Source organism: Psammomys obesus, unplaced genomic scaffold (genome assembly GCF_907164565.1).
Source record: "Psammomys obesus unplaced genomic scaffold, mPsaObe1.curated_primary_1811, whole genome shotgun sequence".
NCBI lineage: Eukaryota > Metazoa > Chordata > Mammalia > Rodentia > Muridae > Psammomys > Psammomys obesus.
The window spans coordinates 40,742,568-40,753,533 of NW_026587216.1; positions in this window are offsets into that span (position 1 = coordinate 40,742,568).

A 10,966-nucleotide genomic window follows, 5' to 3' on the forward strand; every position below is an offset into this window, starting at 1 on the left:
GTGTGTGTGTGTGTGTGTGTGTGTGTGTGTGTGTGTGTGTGTGTGTGTTCTGATGTTCTTGAGGGCCAAAAGAATGTGTCAGACCTCTGTTGCTGGCATTACAGCCAGTAGTGAGCTGCCTGACATGGGTGCTGGGAACCAAACTTGGGTCCTTTGTAAGAACACTGTGTGCTCTTAACGGCTGTGCCATCCCTCAAACGCTCTCAAGCAGTTTTAAGGACTGGTAATATTTTGCAATTGATTAAAAATCTAATTTCAATCCTTATTTATTTATTTATTTATTTGTTTGTTTGTTTGTTTATTTATTTTAAGCCAGACTGCTCTTCATGTCCTTAGCACATCCTTATCCTAAGAACTCTATCCAGACAGGTGGCCATGGTGGGTGCATTGGCTGGTTCTGTGTCTCAAGGAAAATGCCTCTTCTTATTTGAAAGGTCTGTTCTTGGGCCAGCTGTGACTCTGGGCCACTTGGCATAGATTCATAAACTGACCCTCCACTGTTTGTTTGTTTGTTTGTTTTCCTTTTGAGATTATTATTATAATATTTCTCTCTTCCCTTTTTCCCCCTCCTTGCTCTTTTTCAAATTCAGGGCCTCTTTTTCCATTAATCATCCTAACATGCAGACATGTGTATGCATATGCTTATATGTTACTAAATATAACCTGCTTAGCCCGTATAACGTTATTTACATGTATATTTTCAGGGCTGACCATTTGGCATTGGGTAGCCAATGGCATGTTCTTCCCTGGGGAAGACTATTTCTCTGGCTGTCAGCAGTCCTTGGCTACCTGTAGTTCTTTGTGTAGAGTTAAGGCCTCATGAACTTCTCTCCGTCCACTTTCACATGTCTATTGGTGTCATCCATGTTCAGCTCATGTTCAGGCAGTCATGTTGGTGAAACTTTATGGGTATGGCTTCTGACATCACTAGGAGATAGAATCTCACAGCAGACTGATCCTCTGGCTCTTAAACTCTATCTGCCCCTCCTCCGCAATGCTCCCTGAGCCTTAGGTGTACAAGCGTTGTGGAGATGTAGCCACTGGGATGCGGAGCCACCAGAAGCAGAAGGCAAGTCCCTGTTGCTGAAGACACCAGACACTTCAGAACCAGGGCCCAGAGATCCCTGAGCTGGAAGTGACCTGAATGCCTCTACCCTGAGGACTCCCTTTCATGGTACCAGAAGGCACCAAGCAAGCTTCCAAAGAAGCAGGCAACCAACAGCCCCACCCAGCTATGGTGTCTTTGAACCACATCAAGGACCAGTATGGCACAATTAACCCTACAGGCGTAATAGTGGCACACATATCTCAGTAGTAACCAACAGCTTTCTAATTGGACTTAAGACCTGCTCAACAGGAGGGAAACCATACCTGAAACTGGAAACCTAACTGACTACTCAGGGATGGTGAAGTCATGGTTATTGAAGGAGAACCTACAACCACTAATTTACTAAACCTGCATAATTTCTAACAGCAAGCTAAACATCTGTCCTTATACCCTCAGATAAGTGTCGTCTTCACTGCTCATCAAGGATCCCACTTCTTCACTTCCTAATGATTGGCTGCTCTAAAGTTATTTAACATATTTGTACCTCAATTTTCTCATTCATAAGATGGGATAATGGTAGTGCCTATTTTTAGAATTGTTGTCAAGATTAATTGAGCTAATACGTATAGAATGCTGAGAATAATGGCTGGCACCTAGCAAGTGCTGTAAGTATATTTCTATTGTAATTTATTTATATTACTATTTTCATTGATTTCAGGGAAATTCATATCACTAGATTTTTATCTAGTACAATCTTGCTGGCATTAAAGCTTGAATAATCATATTTTTCATTTTGAATATTTTAATGATTCCAGGTTATTAAAAATAGTTTTAAAAGAGGGAGGCTGGAGGCCAAAGAGATGGCTCAGAGGTTAAGAGTGCTTGCTGTTCTTGCAGAGGACTCAGTTCAGTTCCTAGCATCTATCTTGTGTGGCTCACACTCCCTGGCATTTAAGAGTTTTGAAAGAATTTTGAAAGCTAGAAAAATGGAATGGAAATTGCTCCACTTTATTCCATGCGTCCACCTGCATTGTTGTGCTTCCAAAATAAGCATGTTCCCAGGAAGAATGCCATGTGTTCACTTACTTATGTGTTTATGTCTTCTGAGGCATATGTAGCATTGACTGTGATTTGTTGTGTAAAACAGGCTGGCCCCAACCTTTTGGCTATCCTCCTGCCTCTGCCTTCCAAGTGCTGGGATTCTCAAGCCACATGGCTGGCTCTTATTGGTGTTCTTTAAAAGTAACTGTTCTGGGTTAGTGAACTGACTCAGTAAATAAGAGCCTCTGCTGCTTAATCATGAGGTCAGTCATTCAAATGCCAGGGTCCATGTCAGATGGCTCACAATCATCACTCCAGCTCCAAGAGATCAAATGTCCTGTTCTGGCCTCCCTGGGCACCCATACGTTGCAGAATATTTGATCCTATTGTGAACCCCAAGATTGTAAATTGTAAAAACCTGTTTATTGTTTGGTGTGGCTCAGCCCTAACACACACCTTTAATCCAAGAATTTTCTGTTCATTGTAAATAAGTGATTATGGTGAGGCTCAACACTAACACACAAGAGCTTTCTGTACACAGGATTTAATGAAGTTAAGCTTGGTCAAAAAGTTGAGCAAGGGCTGGAGAGATGGTGCAGAGGTTAAGAGCACTGGCTCTTCTCCCAAAAGTCCTGAGTTCAAGTCCCAGCAACCACATGGTGGCTCACAATTTGGCATGCAGGCAGAATACTGTATAAATAATAAATACAAATAAACCTTAAAAAAAAAAAGCTGAGCAAGAAACCAGCTGACAGGGATTAAGCAGTAAGGAGGGACTATGAGAGAAGGGAATTTAAGATAGCATAGAAAAGGAGCACTTTGTCTTTTAGCTTTTTACTCCTCGGTGAGCTAGCAGGCCTTTTCCATCTGGGACTTGAGCTGAGTAAGAAAGGCTTTTTTTTTTTTTTTCTTTAAAAGCTTTATTTATTTATTATGTATATAGTGGCCTGCCTTCATGTCTGCCTACACACCAGAAGAAGGCACAGATACCATTATAGATGGTTATGAGCCACCAAGTCGTTGCTGGGAATATGAACTCAGGACCTTTGGAAAAGCAGCCAGTGCTCTTTAACTTCTGAGCCATCACTGCAGCCCAAGAAAGGCTTTTTCTGCTGTAATGTGAGCTGAGGAGAAAGGTCAGCTGGGTGCTTTCTCTGCCTCTCTGAGCTGGCAGGTTTTCACCCCAGCATCTAGCTCCTGAGTCTTTATTGGTAAAACAAAACAATTTGGGATTTTCATTCTTTATAACAACACCCATATAATGTGCAGGGACACTCACAGACACACCCATAAAATAGTTTTTAAAAAAAGTAACTGCTTTGGTTCATAGCTCACTGACCCTATTTATTGGTTGAGTGTCTCTTTACTGCACTGTTCTGCCTTATGAATATTTACCAGGTCTTTTCTAATGTAGTCTTGAGTGAACAATTTATTTACTTATTCATTTATTTATTGGTCCTGAAGATTAAACCCAAATCTTTATATAGGCCAGGCAACTGCTGCACCACTGAGCAGTCACCACAGTGTTTAGCTATTAAAATTCAGGCAGAGCCTGTCTCCGCCTCTTGCTCACAAAGTTGAAACGAATTCGGTTACATATTAGTATTTGTTCTGTTTTGTACTCTTTTATCAACCTTTCAAGTTTGGAGCGGTGCCCACGGAAATGCCTTTGAATACGACTCACGTAATGACACTAGCCCTTGTCGCTGTACCTCACCGAAGTGCTAATGGAGGTGACGAGAGATCCTGTGCTTGGGAAACTTTCAGTGTGCCACAGTCAGAAACACATTCCTCCCTGTTCTAGAAAGTAAGTAAGCAATAGTTACTAAAATAATAAAAATTCTGACGGAAACAAACAAAAAACCCAGCACAGTTTTGACTGTGCTCTTTCTCAATTCCCATAGTCATGTGGTATGAAAACATCTGTGCTTTCTAATGGGGCACACTCACTGGGGCTGCTGACACAGCATTGCGTTTTTCTGCTTGCACTCATAATGGAAGAAATGACAGGTTTTCCCCATCCAAGTTCATATGGCCCCTGAATTTTATGCATGAATCTTAGCTTAAGGCTCTCAGATCTTGAAAAAGACAAGTTGATATTTAGTCAGGATGGAGAAAGTTTGAGAACTCAACATGATAAGAAGATTCATCTTGGCTAGATATGGTGGTACATACCTGAAAAGCCCCTAACTTGTCAGTGGAGGCAGGAGGATCCAGGGTTAAGGCCAGCCTCACCTATGCAGGAAGCTGGTGTGCAGCCAGACTACACAAGACTGGAACAAGCAAACCACAAAAACCCATAAAATTTTCACCTTTTCACCTTTTCAAGCTGAGGCAGTATCAAGCTGAGGATGGTCTCGAACTCTGGGTCTCTTTACTGCCTCAGCTTCTTGAGGGCTAAGATTACAGCCATGCCAAGTAAGAGAATCTTCAGTCCAGCCTTTCTCACTCTTATTTCCAAGCCCTGGAAGCTCATCAGCAAATCTAGAGTAAATGATGAGTCATGGTGGAAAAGCTGATGACATCAAGCAACACCTTTACTGTGGTTCTCCGTTCAGTGGGGACCTGGATTCCAGCTGGGGTCCTGGCACTGGGTGTCCTGTCCGGGATCCCGTTTCTCTCAGGGGCAGCTAGAGTGCCTTAGGGTGAGGCCTGAGTATGCTAAGCTGGGGTGTGGAAAAGGTTTTCCACAGAATGTTACAGTTTGGCTTTTAGAATTGCCAGTGGCAATGGAAGCTCAGATGTGGTGTGGACTAAAGCCCATGCCTGGCTAGCTTGCTGCCAAGACACAGGCCGGGCGAGGCTCAGGCCCAGTGTGCCAGAGGGCAGGCCTGGTGAGACCCTGTGGTGCTGGAGGATAAATGACAAATCTCAAGACAGTCTTGAAGTGAGAAAGCATAATCTGCATACCTTTTATCATGTGAAATAAGGGCAATATAACCCTGAGCAGAGGGAGGGATTTCCAGGGTGAATGTGTTTGATTCGCTGGGGTCAGGAGGTCAGGGGGTCAGGGAAACTTAATGGTCCTATCACAAGAAGGAAAATATAGGCCTTAATTATGGGGGGTGGGGTGGACATAGGACCTCCAAGTACAATTGAAGGTTACTGCTGGACTAAGATCCTTAGCAGGGTGGGGCATTTCTAGGAATTGCTAGAACAGTTTTCTTATCAAAGAAGAGTCTGTCTTGAGGGCTTTGGGAGTCAGTCCTCTCTCTTTACCTTGGGTTTGGGGGACAGAACTCTGGTCATCAGACTTGCACAGCAAGTGCTTTTACAAGGGCTAAACATCTCACCAACCATGATAGTATTTTCTGATATGATCTTTACTACATGGTATTACTAGCCTACAGTCCAGACTAAAACAGGTAAAAATACAATCAAAAGCCAGGCAGTGGTGGCGCATGCCTTTAATCCCAGCATTTGGGAGGCAGAGGCAGACACACAGATCTCTGTGAGTTTGAGGTCAGCCTGGTCTATAGAGCCAGTTCCAGGGCAGCCAGGGCTACACAGAGAAACCCTAACTTGAAAAACCAAAACCAACCAAACAAACAAAAAATACAACTGAAAAACGTAAACCTTTAGTCCATTTGTATTAGCATATTCCCCTTTATCCATTTTTCATTTTTTTTAAGATTTGTTTATTTTATGTGTTCTATCTGCAATTACACCTGCATGCCAGAAGAGAGACTCACTTCACATTAGAGATGGTTGGGAGCCACCATGTGGTCACAGGGAATTGAACTCATGACCTTTGGAAGAGTAGACAGTGCTCTTAACCACTGAGCCAGCTCTCCAGCCCCTTTATCCATTTTTCAATATTTAATTTTAATTATGTGCATATCTGTGAACACGAGTGCAGGTGTACTGAAGGCTATTGGAGGCCCTGGAGCTGGAATTACAGGTGGTTTCTGAGCTACCCTACACAGTCCTGGGAACCCAACTCTGTCCTCTGCAAGAACAGTTCCTGCTTTTTAACCTCTAGGCCTTCCATCTCTTCTTCACCTTTCCCCCTCATCCTTGTTTGTTTGTTCTGCTTTTTCTTTCCAAGACAGGGTCTCACTGTGTAGCTCTGGCTGCCTTGGAACTGGCTTCAAACGCACAGAGACCAGGCAGCTCTGCCTTTAGAATGAAGGTGTGTCCTACCATACCTGGCTCTCCTCATCCTGCTGTTTGTTGGTTAGTTGGATTTGAGACAAGATGTCCTGCCTCTGCCTTGTTAGTGCTAGGATTACAGGCATGTGGCATAGCGCCTAGCTGAACACCATTTTTTAATGTTACACAGATGGTAAAGGGGGAATTGGAAGGACTTACTGGATTTAATGGTGTTTATCTCTTACTAAGTGAAATGTGTGACTTAAAATCCTCTACTTCTGTGTTTATTTGGGCCCCATTATTTCTGCAATGAGTATAAGTGAGTTGGCTGTGTAAAAAGAATGTATAGTCAGTGTTCCAAAATATCCTAAAAAAAAGCAGGATTCACACGAATCTCTTTCCAACCACACACGTGGTTTAGAAGCGAAACAGTGGCATCCTCCAAGAGAGATGCGGCGCACTGGAAATACAGACAAGGACAGCAAAAAGCAAACACAGAATCTACTGAAACTGCTTTCTGAATCATTAATACGGAGTTCCTAAAGAATCCTGACCTACCCATAAAAGGGACTTCAAGGCTTATAAAGCTCTTGAGTTTGGTTCTTGAGAAATTCATGCCCTGTGCTGAAATACGCAGTGCATTATTATATAACTGAGCTGCCGGGACAGCGATCAGGATTCAAAATAAAATAGAAAACACAGCAAAGCCAGGCAGGGCTATTTAATGAGAAAAAGGTGACCCAAAGGAAAACAGTATTCGCTCACAAGAGTCAGCCCACCGGCTCATCAAATAACGAGGACATTCTAGCTCTGAGTCAAAAGGCATTGTTCATCTCAGGAACCATTATACCCAAAGCACTGTAAACAATACTCATGAGTACACATACAAAATACATGTAAGCTGTAACAAAGTACTAATCAAGTGCCTGTCTTAAAAGCCAAATGCCTTACTGTGTCCTGTTTTACCCACCTCCCTTCCTCTCAGCCTGCTTTCTGATTGTACCCAGCAATCTAGTTTCTTGAATACTGTGTGCTTCACTCTGCTGTCACCACTGGGACAGATACTTTCAGGTAGGTCATCTTCACCAGTCTCAACCCAAGTGTCATGTCCCAAGAGGCCACTACCAAGATTCTTCCCGTTGTCTGCATGTGTGTGGTACATGTGTATACATACATGCCTGTGCTGTGGCTGCTGTTTTTTTTTTTTTTGTTGTTGTTGTTTTTAAGAAATCACTTGCATTATACAGTAATTTTCACAATAAAAAGCAGGTAAAACGGCCGGTCTGCCCTCGTTCTGACCCATCTCAGGTCCATTTCCAATTCTCCGCGTGGCTCCTTGCTCAGGCTTGTTATGGAAACAGACGGTACCATAATGCTTTGTTTTACTATGGGTAACTGCCTGCAGAGTGTTTACAAATCTGTAGCTCTTCCTGGTCCAGTCGTCAGTTGGGCTAGTCTTTAAAGAAATTAAATTTGTAGCACCTGAAACAACTCAAATCCAAGGGCACCTGGAGAGTTGCTGGAACGGGCAAAACAAACCCCAATTCTCTGATCTTAACTCAAAATGTTTCACTAGGCCAGAGGATTTGGGCATTTTTATTCACAAACTTTCCTTTAAAAGTTCTTTTCTAATTCTACCTCTTGGGTTTTTGAGACAGGGTCTCTACTAGGCCAGCCGGCTTCAAACTCACTAGAGGGTGTCCCTGTTCCTCCTGCCTCCACCTAAGAGGCAGGGTTACAGGTGTCCTTCCTTCCTTCTAAACCTTGAGATGACTTTAGTTGATCAAATCTGTAAACATCAAATTAAAGGTGTCTTAAGAGTCTATGACCAGCTGGGAGCAGTGGTTTACGCCTGTAATCCCAGCACTCGGGAGGCAGAGGCAGGCAGCTCTCTGAGTTCGAGGCCAGCCTGGTCTACAAAATGAGTCCAGGACATCCAAGGCTACACAGAGAAACCCTGTTTTGAAAAACAAAAACAAGCAAACAAAACCCCAAAACCTCTACAGCCATACCATCTTGACCTCAACAATCTTGTCTGAGCCTGAAGCTAAACAGGGTCAGGCATAGTTAGTTCTGGCTGGGCGTGGTGGCACACACCTTTGATCCCAGCAGAGGCAGGTGGGTCTCTGTGAGTTTGAGGCCAGTCTGGTCTACAAATGAGTTCAGGGACAGCCAAGGGCTGTAACACAGGGAAGCCCTGTCTCAAAAGAAAAAAAAAAAAAAAAAGCCTTAGAACATGTTCAAGTGTTTGCTGAGGCACTGAGGACCCAGTAATCTAGCTGAGGCACTGAGCTCTTTTTAAGAGACTTAGGCAGGAGCCAAGATGGTTACCAGTTGACCGCTGCCAAATTTAACTTGGAAGACTGGCCCCAAGGCTAACAAAGACTCAGGAACTCTTCGACCCAGGTTCCTTCCGAGGACTAGCTAGAAGACTCCCTGGAGAGAGCTAAGAGAATGTTCTTGCAGCACCAGATCAACCAAGTATCTGCCGACACAAGCAGCGGACATTCCCTCACCCACGCGATCGCTCCCGCTTGCTGTCAGTCAGAAGGCACGCTAGCTATCGGGGAGGCTAGGGCGAGGCAAGGAGTGTAGTCTTGTTCTTGTCTGGATTTTATTTGCAGAAATGTGTTATTTTAACCCATTACTGATACACAATTGCAGCAGACACTAATAGCTAAAACAAAGGCTGGAGCCACTTGCCGACTATCATGGAAATGGTAGGGAGCAGCAAAGAGCCCTGAAAAGCAGGAAAAAGGGCCTGCCACAAACCTGGCCGAAGAACTAAGTTTCACTCGTGTTCCACAGCTGCTACGTAACAGCCGAGTAAATACTTTTAATCCATGCAATCAGTAAATATTTTATAATTTAAATTTTAGCCACTTGAATCCTGGAACTCTGGAGGCAGAGGTAAATGGATCTCTGAGTTTGAGACCAACCTGGTCTACAGAGCAACTTCCAGGATAGCCAAGGCTATACAGAACAACACTATCTCAAAAAAAAGAAAACAAAACCCAAAAACAAACAACAAAATAGGTTCATAAATAAAATTTATGTACATTTCAGCGTGGGTGTGGTAGTACACACCTTCAATCCCTGCACTCGGAAGGTAGATGGTCTAGAAGTTCAAGGCCAGCCTGGTCTACCAAGCAAGTTCTAGGGAAGCCAAGGCTACAGAGTAAGACCCTGTCTCAAAAAAGCAAAAAACAAGCAAAATGCACAACCAACCTCTTGATGGTTGCTTGATAAAATGCTGTATATAGTATATAATTTATACTAATACGTATTTTGCCAATACAATTGTATTCAGGATCACGGTATCATGAGTAACTGAAGCTGCGGCTTGAGTTAGCTGGGGTTAACAACAAAGTAAAGACACGTGGGCTCAGGATGACTCAACGGTTAAGGGCACTGACTGCTCTTCCAGAGGACCCAGGTTCAAATCCCAGCAACCACATGGTACCTCACAACTGTCTGTAACTCCAAGATCTGACATTCTCATACACACAAACATTAAAAAAAAAAAAAAAAAAAAAAAAGTACAAGCTTCTGGACCAAGCAAAAGTGAAGTTAGGGAAGGCGCCTGCTGCATGCGATGAGCAGCTGCTTAATCTTAATCTCAGTCTCTTTTCATCACTATGGATACACTTATGGTTAGAAAGACTAGCATTAGGGTTATAGGGCCCTCGGCAACCGCTTAGACTCGAAGTTCATGGTTCATGCCCTAAGAATGCATTCTGCAGTTGCATGGAACATCTGAGCCTTGGCTGCCGGCAGGTTACAGTTTGAACCTAAATCCTTTCCCTTTGGGGTCCCTAGGGGTGAGGTGGGGGGAAGTGACTGCCTCTCCCACCTGGCTCCTCCTGGGACGTCAGCTTCGCAGTGGCGGCACAGCGGCCCCATCTGGGAGGGCAGGATGGAGGGCGTCAGCAGGGTCCTGGCGCTGGGTCCCACTGAAGCTGCTGCTCTGTGAGCTACTCGAACCTGACAGTAACGCCGTTTCTCCTTAAGTGAAAAGTCAGCTCTCGGGGCTGGGAAGCTGGCTCAGGGGCTACTCGTTCTCACAGAGCTTCCCACATCCACACCAGGTAGCTCACAATCACCTGTGACTCCAGTTCCTGGGGCCCCGACACCCTCTGGCCTCTGTGGGTACTTGCACATAAACTAACAAAGGTGTGTGCGCGCACGCACACATGCACACACACACACACACACAAATACATACATTTTTTTTTTTTTTTCTCCAGCTCTGGTGCTTGAAGACAGCATGAAGGCCTGAGTTCAGGTTCCCAATACCATATAAGAAGCTGGGGACAGCTATGTAACCTGTAACCTCAAGGCTGGGGGTGGGGGCAGAGACTGGAAGATCGAAAGAAATTGTCTGGCCAGTCATTCTAGCAGAATCAGTCAGCTCCAGGCATGTTAGCCCATATTGTTTCCAAGTAAGAACCCAAAACACATTTTTAAGTAAGCTTTTTTTGTATTAATTAGTTTATTCATTATTGAATCCCAGCTGTAGCACTCTCCCTCCTCATCTCCTCCCATGCCCCTCCCCAAGTCCACGGATAGGGGAGGTCCTCCTCCCCTTCCATCTGACTCTAGCCTATCAGGTCTCATCAGGAGTGGCTGCATTGTCCTCCCCTGCGGCCTGGCAAGGCTGCTCCTCCCTCTGGGGGAGGTGATCAAAGAGCCAGCCACTGAGTTCATGTCAGAGACAATCCCTGTTCCCATTACTAAAGAACCCACTTGCATACTGAGCTGTCATAGGCTCCATCTGTGCAGGGG